The sequence below is a fragment of the Coregonus clupeaformis genome, unplaced genomic scaffold (assembly GCF_020615455.1).
Source record: "Coregonus clupeaformis isolate EN_2021a unplaced genomic scaffold, ASM2061545v1 scaf2200, whole genome shotgun sequence".
NCBI lineage: Eukaryota > Metazoa > Chordata > Actinopteri > Salmoniformes > Salmonidae > Coregonus > Coregonus clupeaformis.
The window spans coordinates 62,501-83,565 of record NW_025535654.1 but is presented as its reverse complement, the minus strand read 5'-3'; the positions used below and the strand labels follow the sequence as shown (position 1 = coordinate 83,565).

The following is a 21,065-nucleotide window of genomic DNA, read 5'->3' as shown; positions in this document are numbered from 1 at the left end:
TTTTGGTTACTACATGATTCCATACGTGTTATTTCATAGTTTTGATGTATTCACTATTATTCTACAATGTAAAAAATAGTAAAAATAAAGAAGAACCCTTGAGTGGGTGTGTCCAAACCTTTGACCGCAGTGCAGGTTATACATTAATGGACACATGTACTCACTCTTACCTGTATTGGATTGTTGCTGACAGCAGTGTTGGTAGAATAATCTCCTCTGAAAGCTTCCAGCCATCCACGACTGCCAGAGAGAATAATGAGTTGTTATTTACTATAGATGGCTAATGACAAAAGGGTGTGTCCCCGTGTGTGTTACCAAGCCAGAGTGTGTGTGCGCGCAGTAGCCTACCCGGATTTGGTGAGTTGTCCTCGGAGTCGTCCAACGTTCTGCGTGGTCTGGGTGATCTGAGGTTCTAGACTGGCTGGGTCTCCCATCTGAGGGCTCTGTTCATACACTCCTCTCATCTTCTCTAACGCCTCACTGAAGGAGGGGGGTTGGGGGGGAGCCAGAGCCAGAGAGAGAGAGCCAGAGAGAGCCAGAGAGAGAGAGAGAGAGAGAGAGAGCGAGAGAGAGAGAGAGAGAGAGAGAGAGAGAGAGCCAGAGAGAGAGAGAGAGCCAGAGAGAGAGCCAGAGAGAGAGAGAGCCAGAGAGAGAGAGAGCCAGAGAGAGAGAGAGCCGGAGAGAGAGAGAGAGAGAGCCAGAGAGAGAGAGAGAGAGAGAGAGAGAGAGAGACAGAAATGGAAGGACAAGAGAGGGTAGAAAGGTTGTTACAGAAGAAGTTAGTCTATTTTAAACAAATCAATGTGTCCCAAATGACGGACACGATGGGAGAATCTCACCTGCATACCCGCGCCGCCTCTCGCCTCCTTCTCAAAACCCATTGGATGAGAAAGCCAGAGGTCCCTCCCCTCTGACCTGAGAGAGGAGAGAACACGTGAGGAGAATGCAATTGAGATTCTCTCAGTGATGGACAGAGATAGTAAGATAGCCGCCGCCGTCGCTGTGGTGATGTCAGAGTGGCGATGAATGATGATGTCATGCGGGGGAGGGGGGCTACCTCTGGTCCAGCTCCTTCTGAAGGTCCTTGGTGATGTCATCAGTCTTGGACTGAAGTTTCTTCTTCCTCTGTTCTGGGAGGCAGGTGGGAGAAGTCCTCAGCAGCTGGTGGCTGGGGGAGGGAGAGGGGGGAGGGGGAGAGGGGGGAGGGGAGAGGGGGAGGGAGAGGGGGAGGGAGAGGGGGGAGGGAGAGGGGGGAGGGAGAGGGGGAGAGAGAGGGGGGAGGGAGAGAGGGGAGGGAGGGAGGGAGGGAGAGGGGGGAGGGAGGGGAGAGAGGGAGGGAGAGAGGGGAGGGAGAGGGGGGAGGGAGAGAGGGGGGAGGGAGAGAGGGAGGGAGGGAGAGAGGGGAGGGAGAGAGGGGGGGAGGGAGAGAGGGGAGGGAGAGAGGGAGGGAGAGAGGGAGGGAGAGAGGGGAGGGAGAGGGGGAGGGAGGGGGAGGGAGAGAGGGGAGGGGAGAGGGAGGGAGAGGGGGAGGGAGAGGGGGAGGGAGGGAGGGAGGGAGAGGGGGGAGGGGGGAGGGGGGAGGGAGAGAGGGGGAGGGAGAGAGGGGAGGGAGAGGGGGGAGGGAGGGAGAGAGGGGGAGGGAGAGAGGGGGAGGGAGAGGGGGGAGGGAGAGAGGGGGGAGGGAGAGAGGGGGAGGGAGGGAGAGAGGGGAGGGAGAGAGGGGGGGAGGGAGAGAGGGAGGGAGAGAGGGGAGGGAGAGAGGGAGGGAGAGAGGGGAGGGAGAGGGGGGAGGGAGGGGGGGGGGAGGGAGAGAGGGAGGGGGAGAGGGGAGGGAGGGAGAGAGGGGAGGGAGAGAGGGAGGGGAGGGGGAGGGAGAGGGGGAGGGAGAGAGGGGAGGGAGAGAGGGGAGGGAGAGAGGGGAGGGGGAGAGGGGAGGAAGAGAGGGGAGGGAGGGAGAGAGGGGAGGGAGAGAGGGGAGGGAGAGAGGGGGGAGGGAGAGAGGGGAGGGAGGGAGAGAGGGGAGGGAGAGAGGGGGGAGGGAGAGAGGGGAGGGAGAGAGGGGAGGGAGAGAGGGGGGGAGAGGGGGGAGGGAGAGAGGGGAGGGAGAGAGGGAGGGAGAGAGGGAGGGGGAGAGGGGAGGGAGGGAGAGAGGGAGGGAGAGAGGGGAGGGAGAGAGGGGAGGGAGAGAGGGAGGGAGAGAGGGAGGGGGAGAGGGGGAGGGAGAGAGGGAGGGGAGAGGGGAGGGAGAGGGGAGAGGGGGGAGGGAGAGAGGGGAGGGGGAGAGGGGAGGGAGAGAGGGGAGGGAGAGAGGGGAGGAGACATAATGACATATAAAATGTCTTTATTATTTTGGAACCTTTGGTTATTATCTATTTCACTTGCTTTTGCAATGTTAACATATGTTTCCCATGGCAATAAAGTCCTTACATTGAATTGAGAGGGGAGAGAGGGTGGGAGAGATAGAGGAGGGGGCGAGAAAGAGAGAGGGAGCAAGAGAAAGATGGGGCCAGAGAGAGAGAGGGGAGTGGCGGGAGAGAGAGAGAGAGGGGGCAGGAGGGGGCGAGAGAGAGAGAGAGAGGGAGCAAGAGAGAGAGGGAGCAAGAGAAAGATGGGGCCAGAGAGAGAGAGGGGGGTGGCGGGAGAGAGACAGAGAGGGGGCAGGAGGGGGTGAGAGAGAGAGAGAGAGAGAGAGAGAGAGAGAGGGTGCGAGAGAGGGCGGGAGAGAGAGAAGGGGGGTTGAGAGAGAGGGGGAAAGAGGGGAAGAGAGAGCGGGGGTGGGTGAGAGCGAGGGAGTGGGTGGGTGAAAGAGAGAGAGGGTGAGAGGGTGAGAGAGAGAGAGAGAGAGAGAGAGAGAGAGAGAGAGAGAGAGAGAGAGAGAGAGAGAGAGAGAGAGAGAGAGAGAGAGGGGGGGAGAGAGAGAGAGAGAGCGAGGGGGGGAGAGAGAGAGATAGAGGGAGGGGGAGGTGTTACACATACACACAGAGTAAAGAAACTTGTTGCCCATAAACCTAAGCTGCTATATGTTAGTGATAAATATTTAAAAATTTTAGTCATTTAGCAGACGCTCTTATCCAGAGCAACTTACAGTTAGTGAGTGCATACATTTTCATACTGGCCCCCCGTGAGAATCGAACCCACAACCCTGGCGTTGCGAGCGCCATGCTCTACCAACTGAGCTACACGGGGCCACATATCCCTTATAGTTATTACCAAAACCTCTAAACCCTCTAACATGGGTTATGTCCCAATCATCTCTCCTTCCTCCTGAAGTGTACACTTACTCACTTCACCGACTTGAAAGGAAATGACTGGCATAAGAACTGTGGTAAGAATAACTTCCACTAGCCCATGTCTCCACCAATCCAACGCTTTTAGATTGGTGGGAAGTTGTGAAGAAGTGCAAACTTCAGGAGACGGGAGATATTATTGGGAGGCACCCCAGACCTTCATCTTTCTCCTCTAAACACCAGTCAGGAGCCTAGATTACATCTAACCATAACCATAGGAACTGTTACCATGTTAATTACCATGGAGAGAAGAACACCAGTCAGTACTGTGGAGGTTGGAGCCTAGATTACATCTAACCATAACCATAGGAACTGTTACCATGTTAACTACCATGGAGAGAAGAACACCAGTCAGTACTGTGGAGGTTGAAGCCTAGATTACATCTAACCATAACCATAGGAACTGTTACCATGTTAACTACCATGGAGAGAAGAACACCAGTCAGTACTGTGGAGGTTGGAGCCTAGATTACATCTAACCATAACCATAGGAACTGTTACCATGTTAACTACCATGGAGAGAAGAACACCAGTCAGTACTGTGGAGGTTGGAGCCTAGATTACATCTAACCATAACCATAGGAACTGTTACCATGTTAACTACCATGGAGAGAAGAACACCAGTCAGTACTATGGAGGTTGGAGCCTAGATTACATCTAACCATAACCATAGGAACTGTTACCATGTTAACTACCATGGAGAGAAGAACACCAGTCAGTACTGTGGAGGTTGGAGCCTAGATTACATCTAACCATAACCATAGGAACTGTTACCATGTTAACTACCATGGAGAGAAGAACACCAGTCAGTACTGTGGAGGTTGGAGCCTAGATTACATCTAACCATAACCATAGGAACTGTTACCATGTTAATTACCATGGAGAGAAGAACACCAGTCAGTACTGTGGAGGTTGGAGCCTAGATTACATCTAACCATAACCATAGGAACTGTTACCATGTTAACTACCATGGAGAGAAGAACACCAGTCAGTACTGTGGAGGTTGGAGCCTAGATTACATCTAACCATAACCATAGGAACTGTTACCATGTTAGTTACCATGGAGAGAAGAACACCTGTCAGTACTGTGGAGGTTGGAGCCTAGATTACATCTAACCATAACCATAGGAACTGTTACCATGTTAACTACCATGGAGAGAAGAACACCAGTCAGTACTGTGGAGGTTGAAGCCTAGACTACATCTAACCATAACCATAGGAACTGTTACCATGTTAATTACCATGGAGAGAAGAACACCAGTCAGTACTGTGGAGGTTGGAGCCTAGATTACATCTAACCATAACCATAGGAACCCTGATCTAAACCGTAACCATAGGAACTGTTACCATGTGCTTGTCAGCATTTATCCTCTGGAACTTGAGAAGGATGGACACTCATCGTGAGACACATACACAAATAAACAGAAACACACAAAAAATACAGACATGTATTGTGACATCTTCAGACGTTGTAAACAAACAAAATGTTCCTCTCCTCATCCACCAATCAGCATTGGCCTTACCTGTCCATCTAGCCCAGGGCTGTCCAATCCAAACACTTCAGCTTTTCCTCCTCTCCTTCTAATCAGGGTCTGACACCAGGTGAGTGGAATTAACTACCAGGTAGAAACAAAAAACCAGAAGTGTTTCGGCCCTCCAGGACCGGAATTGGGCAGCCCTGATCTAGCCAATCAGAGTCTCTGTTGTTGGTGCGGAACACTGACCCCTGTGACTCACCTGAGTATGGTGGTTACCCAATACACTGATCTAGGACCAGTTTTCCTCCCATAATCCTAAACGGATCCATTAGAAACTAACCTAACCACTGATCTAGGACCAGATTACCCTCCTATAATCCTAACCTGAAACATTAGGAGGGGAAATACGAAACTGTCCTTAGATCTAGGGAGACTCACCGGTCTGGGTAGAGCCCTGAAGGTAGCAAGGCGAGGTTTGACAGAACGGTTAAACTCCCTCCGGCAGAGAGAGAGAGAGAGAGGGAGAGAGGCAGTTTAGAGAGGGGGAAGGGGTTAGGGGGACAGGGGGAGGGGGCAGTTAGAGGGGGGAGAGAACTGAGGAGGGAAGGAGGGAGGTGGGAAAGGAGAGGGGGAGGAGGGGGAGGGAGGGATAGACACCATAAAGAAAAAGAAGAAGAAAGAGAGGATTAAGGCTGAGAGAAAAGAGGAAGAAATACCCTGAAGAAACACCATGTAGAGATATAGAATCATAACACACACAGTGAGAGAGACAGAGAGAGACAGAGAGAGACAGTAAAGAGGAAGAAATACCACAGTGTGCCATCACAGCTGCAAGATTTGTGACCTGTTGCCACAAGAAAAGGGCAACCAGTGAAGAACAAACACCATTGTAAATACAACCTATATTTATGTTTATTTATTTTCCCATTTGTACTTTAACTATTTGCACATTGTTACAACACTGTATATATACATAATATGACATTTTAAATGACTTTATTCTTTTGGAACTTCTGAGTGTAATGTTTACTGTTAATATTTATTGTTTATTTCACTTTTGTTTACTATCTACTTCACTTGCTTTGGCAATGTTAACATACGTTTCCCATGCCAATAAAGCCCTTAAATTGAATTGAATTGAGAGAGAGAGACAGAGAGCCCTTTGAATTGAGAGAGAGACAGAGAGAGAGAGCCCTTTGAATTGAGAGAGAGAGAGACAGAGAAAGCCCTTTGAATTGAATTGAAAGAAAGAGAGAGGGGGGATGTTGGGTGAGCCTGAGCAGCGCTGGAATTGGCCCCTCAGGTGTAAGAGGGGAGTAGAGAGGTGTGGAATGTGTGTGTATAGAGGGGGGTTCTGATTACCCAACACTAAGAACTATCCCAGCCCCCGACCAGGCTTGTTCAATGTCAGAGAGGAAGGATGAACAGAATGCTGTAGCCCAATGAAAGAGAGGAAGGATGAACAGAATGCTGTAGCCCAATGAAAGAGAGGAAGGATGAACAGAATGCTGTAGCCCAATGTCAGAGAGGAAGGATGAACAGAATGCTGTAGCCCAATGAAAGAGAGGAAGGATGAACAGAATGCTGTAGCCCAATGTCAGAGAGGAAGGATGAACAGAATGCTGTAGCCCAATGTCAGAGAGGAAGGATGAACAGAATGCTGTAGCCCAATGTCAGAGAGGAAGGATGAACAGAATGCTGTAGCCCAATGTCAGAGAGGAAGGATGAACAGAATGCTGTAGCCCAATGAAAGAGAGGAAGGATGAACAGAATGCTGTAGCCCAATGAAAGAGAGGAAGGATGAACAGAATGCTGTAGCCCAATGAAAGAGAGGAAGGATGAACAGAATGCTGTAGCCCAATGTCAGAGAGGAAGGATGAACAGAATGCTGTAGCCCAATGTCAGAGAGGAAGGATGAACAGAATGCTGTAGCCCAATGTCAGAGAGGAAGGATGAACAGAATGCTGTAGCCCAATGAAAGAGAGGAAGGATGAACAGAATGCTGTAGCCCAATGAAAGAGAGGAAGGATAAACAGAATGCTGTAGCCCAATGAAAGAGAGGAAGGATGAACAGAATGCTGTAGCCCAATGAAAGAGAGGAAGGATGAACAGAATGCTGTAGCCCAAAGAAAGAGAGGAAGGATGAACAGAATGCTGTAGCCCAATGTCAGAGAGGAAAGACAAGGAGGGAGATGAAAGAGAAGAGAGATGAGTAGAGGACAGGAGGGAGGGGGGGGGGGTAGGCTGGTTGACCCCTGGTCTATTGTACCTGGCCCCTCTTTCTCAAGTGACAGAGATTAGTGCACACTTTGGAGTGGGGGAGTGTAGTGTGCTAGATTCAGCTGTGGGCCGGTTGTCTAAGTGGATGGTTCGAGCGGCCGAAACATAATAATAATAATAATAATAATAATAATAATAATAATGTGTACCCAGTAAATTGACCCCCAGTACGACCAAGAAGAGACTGACCCCCAGTAAGACCAATAAGAGACTGACCCCCAGTAAGACCAAGAAGAGACTGACCCCCAGTACAACCAATAAGAGACTGACCCCCAGTACGACCAATAAGAGACTGACCCCCAGTAAGACCAATAAGAGACTGACCCCCAGTACGACCAATAAGAGACTGACCCCCAGTACGACCAATAAGAGACTGACCCCCAGTAAGACCAATAAGAGACTGACCCCCAGTACGACCAATAAGAGACTGACCCCCAGTAAGACCAATAAGAGACTGACCCCCAGTAAGACCAATAAGAGACTGACCCCCAGTAAGACCAATAAGAGACTGACCCCCAGTAAGACCAAGAAGAGACTGACCCCCAGTAAGACCAATAAGAGACTGGATTGAAAATAACAATAATTTCATACCTTGATTATTTGTAGGAATACTTGGGAACAGATTTCCTGAATTTAAATATTGTTTTTACTGAATTCTTGGTGATTTGCATTCTTATTTTATTCTATCCAAAAATTTGAATCCCATTTTCTATTACCTGTTGCCGGTGTAGGGTGTAGTGTGTAGTGTGTAGTGTGTAGTGTGTAGGGTGTAGGGTGTAGGGTGTAGGGTGTAGGGTGTAGGGTGTAGGGTGTAGGGTGTAGGGTGCAGGGTGTAGGGTGTAGGGTGCAGGGTGTAGGGTACTAGTATATACAGTTGAAGTCGGAAGTTTACAGTTAATTATAAGTGAAATAATCTGTAAACAATTGTTGGAAAAATGACTTGTGTCATGCACAAAGTAGATGTCCTAACCGACTTGCCAAAACTATAGTTTGTTAATAAGAAATGTGTGGAGTGGTTGAAAAACGAGTTTTAATGACTCCAACCTAAGTGTACGTAAACTTCCGACTTTAACTGTACCTTGTTCTTCTTGCTGAAGGGCGACAGCTTAGTGCGTACTTTAGGGTGGTTGAGGCTGGAGTTTGATGTAGGTTAGTGTGTAGGGTAGGGTGTAGTGTGTAGGGTAGGGTGTAGTGTGTAGGGTAGGGTGTAGTGTGCGGGGTACATACCTTGGTTTTCTTGTGGCTGAACGGCCACAGTTTAGTGCGTACTTTAGGTTGGTTGAGGTTGGCATCTGAGGAGGCTGGTTTGATACCTTGGCTGTAGTCTTCAAAGTCAACTTCAGCCGGTCGCTCAAAACCTGACTTGTGTTGTTCTATAAACCGCATGGAGTCCTGAGGACACACACAGGACATGGCAAGTGGGACAGTGTGTGTGTGTGTGTGTGTGTTAGCGCCCGTGTGTGTGCGTTTAAGTGTGTGTATGCACGCTTGCGTCCGTGTGTTCTCACCTGCTTGCCGTTAGCGTTCCGCCCTGCCATACTGACCCCGTCCAGACATTTAGAGATGATGGGTAAAACCTTCTTCTCTATGTCAGCAAACTGACTGTAGCCCTCCGCCAAGCACCTGATACGACGCTCATCCATATCCTGCAGCTTCTACACACACACACACACACACACATATACATATATATATATATATGTAGCGTGTGTGTGTGTGTGTGTGTGTGTGTGTGTGTGTGTGTGTATATATATATACACACACGTACACAAACATTATATACACACACACATTATATATATGTACACAAACATTATATACACATTACATATATATATATATACACACACACACATTATATACACACACACTATTCACACACATTATACACACGTACATTATATATACACACACACATTATACACACATATATATATATATATATACATACACACAAACACACATTATACACACACATGCATTATACACAGACAGAGTGGACAGTCCACGTGTGGACACAGATCAGTCAGTAAAGTGTGTGTTACATTAAACAGCTGTGGTATCTCTGTGTAGTAGAAGGTTTTCTGTTCCTTGTTGTATTTCTGGAGCTGGGCAGCGTAGTCGTTCCTGCACTCCTCCGCTGTGTGGGTCTTCGCATGGGCATGCTGCTTCACCTGGACACACACAGCAGTATTAATGGGTCTATAGGCCCGTGGTATGAACGTTGAGGGAATCTGTGTGAGTGTGGGCATGCTGCTTCACCTGGACACACACAGCAGTATTAATGGGTTTATAGGCCCGTGGTATGAACGTTGAGGGAATCTGTGTGAGTGTGGGCATGCTGCTTCACCTGGACACACACAGCAGTATTAATGGGTTTATAGGCCCGTGGTATGAACGTTGAGGGGAATCTGTGTGAGTGTGGGCATGCTGCTTCACCTGGACACACACAGCAGTATTAATGGGTTTATAGGCCCGTGGTATGAACGTTGAGGGAATCTGTGTGAGTGTGGGCATGCTGCTTCACCTGGACACACACAGCAGTATTAATGGGTTTATAGGCCCGTGGTATGAACGTTGAGGGAATCTGTGGGTACCTTCTCAACATCTGCTTTGATGGCGTTTGAGTCATTCTCAATTTTCTCTGCTTGCTGCGTGGCTTTCTCTGCCTCTCCCCACTCCTTGGCAAAACGCCTCTTAGTCTGCACACAGACACACACACACACACACACACACACACACACACACACACACACACACACACACACACAGACACACACACAGACACAGACACACACACACACACAGTGCTAGAGTCATCTTCTATTATGAGAATGGGTGCAGTAAGGGTTGTCGGGGATCCTCAACTGGATTCAGCCGCGGGACGACTTTTTCTTGAGCGGCTGGTCGGGGGGGCCGGAACATTATTACAAATCATTTGAGAAGACTGCAAATTGACCGCAAGAAGCCCAAACAAATATAATTTGACTAAAACATTATCATTTCAAACCTTGCTTACATTTGTATACGATCACACGCCTCTATTAGGCGTGGGAATAAATGAAAATCACTTGGAGCTGATTTCTTGGTGTTTTTTTTTTACAGTCTATTACGTCGAACAATGAACATTCAACCAATTATTATTTTTTGCTCAGAAACCTTTTGGGGGGCCAATCAAAACCACCCGCGGGTCGCCAGTTGGGGAACCCTGGGTTATAGGGATTACAACACATTTATTCACTCTCATTCACACCCACACACACACACACACACACACACACACACACACACACAGAGACACCCACACACACACACACACACACACACACACACACACACACACACACACACACACCCACAAAGAGACACACACACACACACACACACACACACACAGAGAGACACCCACACACACACACACACACACACACACACACACACACACACACACACCCACAAAGAGACACACACACACACACACACACACACACACACACACACACACACACACACACACACACACACACAGAGACACACAGAAACTCACATTCTCTAGCTGCTTGAAGCTGCTCTCCAAGTTCTGTTGAGCTTTTTTGGCATCGGCCAGGTACTGGAGAGAGAGAGAAAGAGAGAGAGTGAGTGAGTGAGAGCGAGAATGAGAGAGAGAGAATGAGAGAGTGAGTGAGTGAAATCCCCCCCATCTAGTCCCTCACTGTTTTGCGTTCTTGTTTGAGGTCCTGGAGGTATTTGGTGAGTTCTACACAGATTCCAGTCATCATGTTCTCAGCTATCAGCTCTCTCTGGCCCGCATAGTCATTCAGCTCATTCAGAATGTCCTGGAACGACTGGTGATTGGTGAACCTGCAGGTGGGAGGGGCAACAAGACAGAATGTACAGTTGAAGTCGGAAGTTTACATGCACCTTAGCCAAATACATTTAAACTCAGTTTTTCAAAACTCCTGACATTTAATCCTAGTAAAAATTCCCTGTCTTAGGTCAGTTAGGATCACCACTTTATTTTAAGAATGTGAAATGTCAGAATAATAGTAGAGAGAATGATTTATTTCAGCTTTTATTTCTTTCATCACATTCCCAGTGGGTCAGAAGTGTACATACACTCAATTAGTATTTGGTAGCATTGCCTTTAAATTGTTTAACTTGGGTCAAACGTTTCTGGTAGCCTTCCACAAGCTTCCCACAATAAGTTGGGTGAATTTTGGCCCATTCTTCCTGACAGATCTGGTGTAACTGAGTCAGGTTTGTAGGCCTCCTTGCTCGCACACGCTTTTTCAGCTCTGCCCACACATTTTCTATAGGATTGAGGTCAGGGCTTTGTGATGGCCACTTCAATACCTTGACTTTGTTGTCCTTAAGCCATTTTGCCACAACTTTGGAAGTATGCTTGGGGTCATTGTCCATTTTGAAGACCCATTTGCGACCAAGCTTTAACTTCCTGACTGATGTCTTGAGATGTTGCTTCAATATATCCACATAATTTTCCTTCCTCATGATGCCATCTATTTTGTGAAGTGCACCAGTCCCTCCTGCAGCAAAGCACCCCCACAGCATGATGCTGCCACCCCCGTGCTTCACGATTGGGATGGTGTTATTTGGCTTGCAAGCCTTCCCCTTTTTCCTCCAAACATAACAATGGTCATTATGGCCAAACAGTTCTATTGTTGTTTCATCAGACCAGAGGACATTTCTCCAAAAAGTACGATATTTGTCCCCATGTGCAGTTGCAAACCGTAGTCTGGCTTTTCTATGGCGGTTTTGGAGCAGTGGCTTCTTCCTTGCTGAGAGGCCTTTCAGGTTATGTCGATATAGAACTCGTTTTACTGTGGATATAGATACTTTTGTACCTGCTTCCTCCAGCATCTTCACAAGGTCCTTTGCTGTTGTTCTGAAATTGATTTGCACTTTTCGCACCAAAGTACGTTCATCTCTAGGAGACAGAACGCGTCTCCTTCCTGAGCGGTATGGCGGCTGCGTAGTCCCATGGTGTTTATACTTGCGTACTATTGTTTGTACAGATGAACGTGGTACCTTCAGGCATTTGGAAATTGCTCCCAAGGATGAACCAGACTTGTGGAGGTCTACAAATGTTTTTTCTGAGGTCTTGGCTGATTTCTTTTGATTTTCCCATGATGTCAAGCAAAGAGGCACTGAGTTTGAAGGTAGGCCTTGAAATGCATAGAAATCTCTGTCTACTAAACACACACACACACACACACACACACACACACACACACACAACTCACCCACACTCCTGCTCCTCCTTGCTGCCTCGTTTAAGGTATTTCTTGGAGAGGTTTCTGATAGGAAGAGAGAATGTCAGGGTTAGGGTCTAAGGACTTCTTAACACACACACACACACACAGCACAGACACACACAGCACAGACACACACTGCACAGACACACACACACTGCACAGACACACTGCACAGACACCCACCTGAGTTGCTTGGCGTAGCTCTGTTCTATCTCGGTGCGTTCTTTGACAAACTTGACGTATCGGTCCACCAGATCCAGTCCTGATTGGGTGTGCTTATCAATACCATCATACTGGTCCTGCAGACAGGAGAGAAATCATAGGGGTTACATACAAACACACCATAACTGTTTTATGGTACTCTACAGCTGTAATAGGAGCCCCACTAGACTCCCTGATACAATACACTCCTCCTCTATACAGTACAGCTGTAATAGGAGCCCCACTAGACTCCCTGATACAATACACTCCTCCTCTATACAGTACAGCTGTAATAGGAGCCCCACTAGACTCCCTGATACAATACACTCCTCCTCTATACAGTACTGCTGTAATAGGAGCCCCACTAGACTCCCTGATACAATACACTCCTCCTCTATACAGTACAGCTGTAATAGGAGCACCACTAGACTCCCTGATACAATACACTCCTCCTCTATACAGTACAGCTGTAATAGGAGCCCCACTAGACTCCCTGATACAATACACTCCTCCTCTATACAGTACAGCTGTAATAGGAGCACCACTAGACTCCCTGATACAATACACTCCTCCTCTATACAGTACTGCTGTAATAGGAGCACCACTAGACTCCCTGATACAATACACTCCTCCTCTATACAGTACAGCTGTAATAGGAGCCCCACTAGACTCCCTGATACAATACACTCCTCCTCTATACAGTACAGCTGTAATAGGAGCCCCACTAGACTCCCTGATACAATACACTCCTCCTCTATACAGTACAGCTGTAATAGGAGCACCACTAGACTCCTGATACAATACACTCCTCCTCTATACAGTACTGCTGTAATAGGAGCACCACTAGACTCCCTGATACAATACACTCCTCCTCTATACAGTACAGCTGTAATAGGAGCCCCACTAGACTCCCTGATACAATACACTCCTCCTCTATACAGTACAGCTGTAATAGGAGCCCCACTAGACTCCCTGATACAATACACCTCCTCTATACAGTACAGCTGTAATAGGAGCCCCACTAGACTCCCTGATACAATACACTCCTCCTCTATACAGTACAGCTGTAATAGGAGCCCCACTAGACTCCCTGATACAATACACTCCTCCTCTATACAGTACAGCTGTAATAGGAGCACCACTAGACTCCTGATACAATACACTCCTCCTCTATACAGTACTGCTGTAATAGGAGCACCACTAGACTCCCTGATACAATACACTCCTCCTCTATACAGTACTGCTGTAATAGGAGCACCACTAGACTCCCTGATACAATACACTCCTCCTCTATACAGTACAGCTGTAATAGGAGCCCCACTAGACTCCCCTGATACAATACACTCCTCCCTCTATACAGTACAGCTGTAATAGGAGCACCACTAGACTCCCTGATACAATACACTCCTCCTCTATACAGTACAGCTGTAATAGGAGCACCACTAGACTCCCTGATACAATACACTCCTCCTCTATACAGTACAGCTGTAATAGGAGCACCACTAGACTCCCTGATACAATACACTCCTCCTCTATACAGTACAGCTGTAATAGGAGCACCACTAGACTCCCTGATACAATACACTCCTCCTCTATACAGTACAGCTGTAATAGGAGCACCACTAGACTCCCTGATACAATACACTCCTCCTATATACAGTACAGCTGTAATAGGAGCACCACTAGACTCCCTGATACAATACACTCCTCCTCTATACAGTACAGCTGTAATAGGAGCACCACTAGACTCCCTGATACAATACACTCCTCCTCTATACAGTACTGCTGTAATAGGAGCCCCACTAGACTCCCTGATACAATACACTCCTCCTCTATACAGTACTGCTGTAATAGGAGCACCACTAGACTCCCTGATACAATACACTCCTCCTCTATACAGTACAGCTGTAATAGGAGCCCCACTAGACTCCCTGATACAATACACTCCTCCTATATACAGTACTGCTGTAATAGGAGCCCCACTAGACTCCCTGATACAATACACTCCTCCTCTATACAGTACAGCTGTAATAGGAGCCCCACTAGACTCCCTGATACAATACACTCCTCCTATATACAGTACTGCTGTAATAGGAGCCCCACTAGACTCCCTGATACAATACACTCCTCCTATATACAGTACTGCTGTAATAGGAGCCCCACTAGACTCCCTGATACAATACACTCCTCCTCTATACAGTACAGCTGTAATAGGAGCACCACTAGACTCCCTGATACAATACACTCCTCCTATATACAGTACTGCTGTAATAGGAGCACCACTAGACTCCCTGATACAATACACTCCTCCTCTATACAGTACTGCTGTAATAGGAGCACCACTAGACTCCCTGATACAATACACTCCTCTTCTATACAGTACAGCTGTAATAGGAGCCCCACTAGACTCCCTGATACAATACACTCCTCCTCTATACAGTACTGCTGTAATAGGAGCACCACTAGACTCCCTGATACAATACACTCCTCCTCTATACAGTACAGCTGTAATAGGAGCCCCACTAGACTCCCTGATACAATACACTCCTCCTCTATACAGTACTGCTGTAATAGGAGCCCCACTAGACTCCCTGATACAATACACTCCTCCTCTATACAGTACAGCTGTAATAGGAGCCCCACTAGACTCCCTGATACAATACACTCCTCCTCTATACAGTACAGCTGTAATAGGAGCACCACTAGACTCCCTGATACAATACACTCCTCCTCTATACAGTACAGCTGTAATAGGAGCCCCACTAGACTCCCTGATACAATACACTCCTCCCCTCTATACAGTACTGCTGTAATAGGAGCACCACTAGACTCCCTGATACAATACACTCCTCCTCTATACAGTACTGCTGTAATAGGAGCCCCACTAGACTCCCTGATACAATACACTCCTCCTCTATACAGTACTGCTGTAATAGGAGCACCACTAGACTCCCTGATACAATACACTCCTCCTCTATACAGTACTGCTGTAATAGGAGCCCCACTAGACTCCCTGATACAATACACTCCTCCTCTATACAGTACAGCTGTAATAGGAGCCCCACTAGACTCCCTGATACAATACACTCCTCCTCTATACAGTACAGCTGTAATAGGAGCCCCACTAGACTCCCTGATACAATACACTCCTCCTCTATACAGTACTGCTGTAATAGGAGCACCACTAGACTCCCTGATACAATACACTCCTCCTCTATACAGTACAGCTGTAATAGGAGCACCACTAGACTCCCTGATACAATACACTCCTCCTCTATACAGTACTGCTGTAATAGGAGCACCACTAGACTCCCTGATACAATACACTCCTCCTCTATACAGTACTGCTGTAATAGGAGCCCCACTAGACTCCCTGATACAATACACTCCTCCTCTATACAGTACAGCTGTAATAGGAGCACCACTAGACTCCCTGATACAATACACTCCTCCTCTATACAGTACAGCTGTAATAGGAGCCCCACTAGACTCCTGATACAATACACTCCTCCTCTATACAGTACAGCTGTAATAGGAGCCCCACTAGACTCCCTGATACAATACACTCCTCCTCTATACAGTACTGCTGTAATAGGAGCACCACTAGACTCCTGATACAATACACTCCTCCTCTATACAGTACTGCTGTAATAGGAGCACCACTAGACTCCCTGATACAATACACTCCTCCTCTATACAGTACAGCTGTAATAGGAGCCCCACTAGACTCCCTGATACAATACACTCCTCCTCTATACAGTACAGCTGTAATAGGAGCCCCACTAGACTCCCTGATACAATACACTCCTCCTCTATACAGTACTGCTGTAATAGGAGCACCACTAGACTCCCTGATACAATACACTCCTCCTCTATACAGTACAGCTGTAATAGGAGCCCCACTAGACTCCCTGATACAATACACTCCTCCTCTATACAGTACAGCTGTAATAGGAGCCCCACTAGACTCCCTGATACAATACACTCCTCCTCTATACAGTACAGCTGTAATAGGAGCCCCACTAGACTCCCTGATACAATACACTCCTCCTCTATACAGTACAGCTGTAATAGGAGCCCCACTAGACTCCCTGATACAATACACTCCTCCTCTATACAGTACAGCTGTAATAGGAGCCCCACTAGACTCCCTGATACAATACACTCCTCCTCTATACAGTACAGCTGTAATAGGAGCACCACTAGACTCCCTGATACAATACACTCCTCCTCTATACAGTACAGCTGTAATAGGAGCACCACTAGACTCCCTGATACAATACACTCCTCCTCTATACAGTACAGCTGTAATAGGAGCACCACTAGACTCCCTGATACAATACACTCCTCCTCTATACAGTACAGCTGTAATAGGAGCCCCACTAGACTCCCTGATACAATACACTCCTCCTCTATACAGTACAGCTGTAATAGGAGCCCCACTAGACTCCCTGATACAATACACTCCTCCTCTATACAGTACAGCTGTAATAGGAGCCCCACTAGACTCCCTGATACAATACACTCCTCCTCTATACAGTACAGCTGTAATAGGAGCACCACTAGACTCCCTGATACAATACACTCCTCCTCTATACAGTACAGCTGTAATAGGAGCCCCACTAGACTCCCTGATACAATACACTCCTCCTCTATACAGTACAGCTGTAATAGGAGCCCCACTAGACTCCCTGATACAATACACTCCTCCTCTATACAGTACTGCTGTAATAGGAGCACCACTAGACTCCCTGATACAATACACTCCTCCTCTATACAGTACAGCTGTAATAGGAGCCCCACTAGACTCCCTGATACAATACACTCCTCCTCTATACAGTACAGCTGTAATAGGAGCCCCACTAGACTCCCTGATACAATACACTCCTCCCTCTATACAGTACAGCTGTAATAGGAGCCCCACTAGACTCCCTGATACAATACACTCCTCCTCTATACAGTACAGCTGTAATAGGAGCACCCACTAGACTCCCTGATACAATACACTCCTCCTCTATACAGTACTGCTGTAATAGGAGCACCACTAGACTCCCTGATACAATACACTCCTCCTCTATACAGTACTGCTGTAACAGGAGCACCACTAGACTCCCTGATACAATACACTCCTCCTCTATACAGTACAGCTGTAATAGGAGCCCCACTAGACTCCCTGATACAATACACTCCTCCTCTATACAGTACAGCTGTAATAGGAGCACCACTAGACTCCCTGATACAATACACTCCTCCTCTATACAGTACAGCTGTAATAGGAGCACCACTAGACTCCCCTGATACAATACACTCCTCCTCTATACAGTACAGCTGTAATAGGAGCACCACTAGACTCCCTGATACAATACACTCCTCCTCTATACAGTACAGCTGTAATAGGAGCACCACTAGACTCCCTGATACAATACACTCCTCCTCTATACAGTACTGCTGTAATAGGAGCACCACTAGACTCCCTGATACAATACACTCCTCCTCTATACAGTACAGCTGTAATAGGAGCCCCACTAGACTCCCTGATACAATACACTCCTCCTCTATACAGTACAGCTGTAATAGGAGCACCCACTAGACTCCCTGATACAATACACTCCTCCTCTATACAGTACTGCTGTAATAGGAGCCCCACTAGACTCCCTGATACAATACACTCCTCCTCTATACAGTACTGCTGTAATAGGAGCCCCACTAGACTCCCTGATACAATACACTCCTCCTCTATACAGTACAGCTGTAATAGGAGCCCCACTAGACTCCCTGATACAATACACTCCTCCTCTATACAGTACTGCTGTAATAGGAGCCCCACTAGACTCCCTGATACAATACACTCCTCCTCTATACAGTACAGCTGTAATAGGAGCCCCACTAGACTCCCTGATACAATACACTCCTCCTCTATACAGTACAGCTGTAATAGGAGCCCCACTAGACTCCCTGATACAATACACTCCTCCTCTATACAGTACTGCTGTAATAGGAGCCCCACTAGACTCCCTGATACAATACACTCCTCCTCTATACAGTACAGCTGTAATAGGAGCACCACTAGACTCCCTGATACAATACACTCCTCCTCTATACAGTACTGCTGTAATAGGAGCACCACTAGACTCCCTGATACAATACACTCCTCCTCTATACAGTACTGCTGTAATAGGAGCACCACTAGACTCCCTGATACAATACACTCCTCCTCTATACAGTACAGCTGTAATAGGAGCCCCACTAGACTCCCCTGATACAATACACTCCTCCTCTATACAGTACTGCTGTAATAGGAGCACCACTAGACTCCCCTGATACAATACACTCCTCCTCTATACAGTACAGCTGTAATAGGAGCCCCACTAGACTCCCTGATACAATACACTCCTCCTCTATACAGTACAGCTGTAATAGGAGCACCACTAGACTCCCTGATACAATACACTCCTCCTCTATACAGTACAGCTGTAATAGGAGCCCCACTAGACTCCCTGATACAATACACTCCTCCTCTATACAGTACAGCTGTAATAGGAGCACCACTAGACTCCCTGATACAATACACTCCTCCTCTATACAGTACAGCTGTAATAGGAGCCCCACTAGACTCCCTGATACAATACACTCCTCCTCTATACAGTACTGCTGTAATAGGAGCACCACTAGACTCCCTGATACAATACACTCCTCCTCTATACAGTACTGCTGTAATAGGAGCACCACTAGACTCCCCTGATACAATACACTCCTCCTCTATACAGTACTGCTGTAATAGGAGCACCACTAGACTCCCTGATACAATACACTCCTCCTCTATACAGTACTGCTGTAATAGGAGCCCCACTAGACTCCCTGATACAATACACTCCTCCTCTATACAGTACTGCTGTAATAGGAGCCCCACTAGACTCCCTGATACAATACACTCCTCCTCTATACAGTACAGCTGTAATAGGAGCCCCACTAGACTCCCTGATACAATACACTCCTCCTCTATACAGTACAGCTGTAATAGGAGCACCACTAGACTCCCTGATACAATACACTCCTCCTCTATACAGTACAGCTGTAATAGGAGCCCCACTAGACTCCCTGATACAATACACTCCTCCTCTATACAGTACTGCTGTAATAGGAGCACCACTAGACTCCCTGATACAATACACTCCTCCTCTATACAGTACTGCTGTAATAGGAGCCCCACTAGACTCCCTGATACAATACACTCCTCCTCTATACAGTACAGCTGTAATAGGAGCCCCACTAGACTCCCTGATACAATACACTCCTCCTCTATACAGTACTGCTGTAATAGGAGCCCCACTAGACTCCCTGATACAATACACTCCTCCTCTATACAGTATAGCTGTAATAGGAGCCCCACTAGACTCCCTGATACAATACACTCCTCCTCTATACAGTACAGCTGTAATAGGAGCCCCACTAGACTCCCTGATACAATACACTCCTCCTCTATACAGTACAGCTGTAATAGGAGCCCCACTAGACTCCCCTGATACAATACACTCCTCCTCTATACAGTACAGCTGTAATAGGAGCACCACTAGACTCCCTGATACAATACACTCCTCCTCTATACAGTACAGCTGTAATAGGAGCACCACTAGACTCCCTGATACAATACACTCCTCCTCTATACAGTACAGCTGTAATAGGAGCACCACTAGACTCCCTGATACAATACACTCCTCCTCTATACAGTACAGCTGTAATAGGAGCCCCACTAGACTCCCTGATACAATACACTCCTCCTCTATACAGTACAGCTGTAATAGGAGCCCCACTAGACTCCCTGATACAATACACTCCTCCTCTATACAGTACAGCTGTAATAGGAGCACCACTAGACTCCCTGATACAATACACTCCTCCTCTATACAGTACAGCTGTAATAGGAGCCCCACTAGACTCCCTGATACAATACACTCCTCCTCTATACAGTACAGCTGTAATAGGAGCACCACTAGACTCCCTGATACAATACACTCCTCCTCTATACAGTACAGCTGTAATAGGAGCCCCACTAGACTCCCTGATACAATACACTCCTCCTCTATACAGTACAGCTGTAATAGGAGCCCCACTAGACTCCCTGATACAATACACTCCTCCTCTATACAGTACTGCTGTAATAGGAGCCCCACTAGACTCCCTGATACAATACACTCCTCCTCTATACAGTACAGCTGTAATAGGAGCCCCACTAGACTCCCTGATACAATACACTCCTCCTCTATACAGTACAGCTGTAATAGGAGCCCCACTAGACTCCCTGATACAATACACTCCTCCTCTATACAGTACAGCTGTAATAGGAGCACCACTAGACTCCCTGATACAATACACTCCTCCTCTATACAGTACAGCTGTAATAGGAGCACCACTAGACTCCCTGATACAATACACTCCTCCTCTATACAGTACAGCTGTAATAGGAGCCCCACTAGACTCCCTGATACAATACACTCCTCCTCTATACAGTACAGCTGTAATAGGAGCACCACTAGACTCCCTGATAC

The 21,065-nt window shown here is 47.3% G+C and overlaps 1 non-coding gene and 1 pseudogene across 1 annotated transcript; both read right to left on the bottom strand.

Moving 5' to 3' along the window:
• Positions 1-344: 344 nt before the first annotated feature.
• Positions 345-21,065, bottom strand: part of LOC121562693 — a 26,289-nt pseudogene continuing 5,568 nt past the window's right edge.
• Positions 3,113-3,188, bottom strand: trnaa-cgc. The gene has a single exon. It is a non-coding gene; the product is annotated as a tRNA-Ala (tRNA).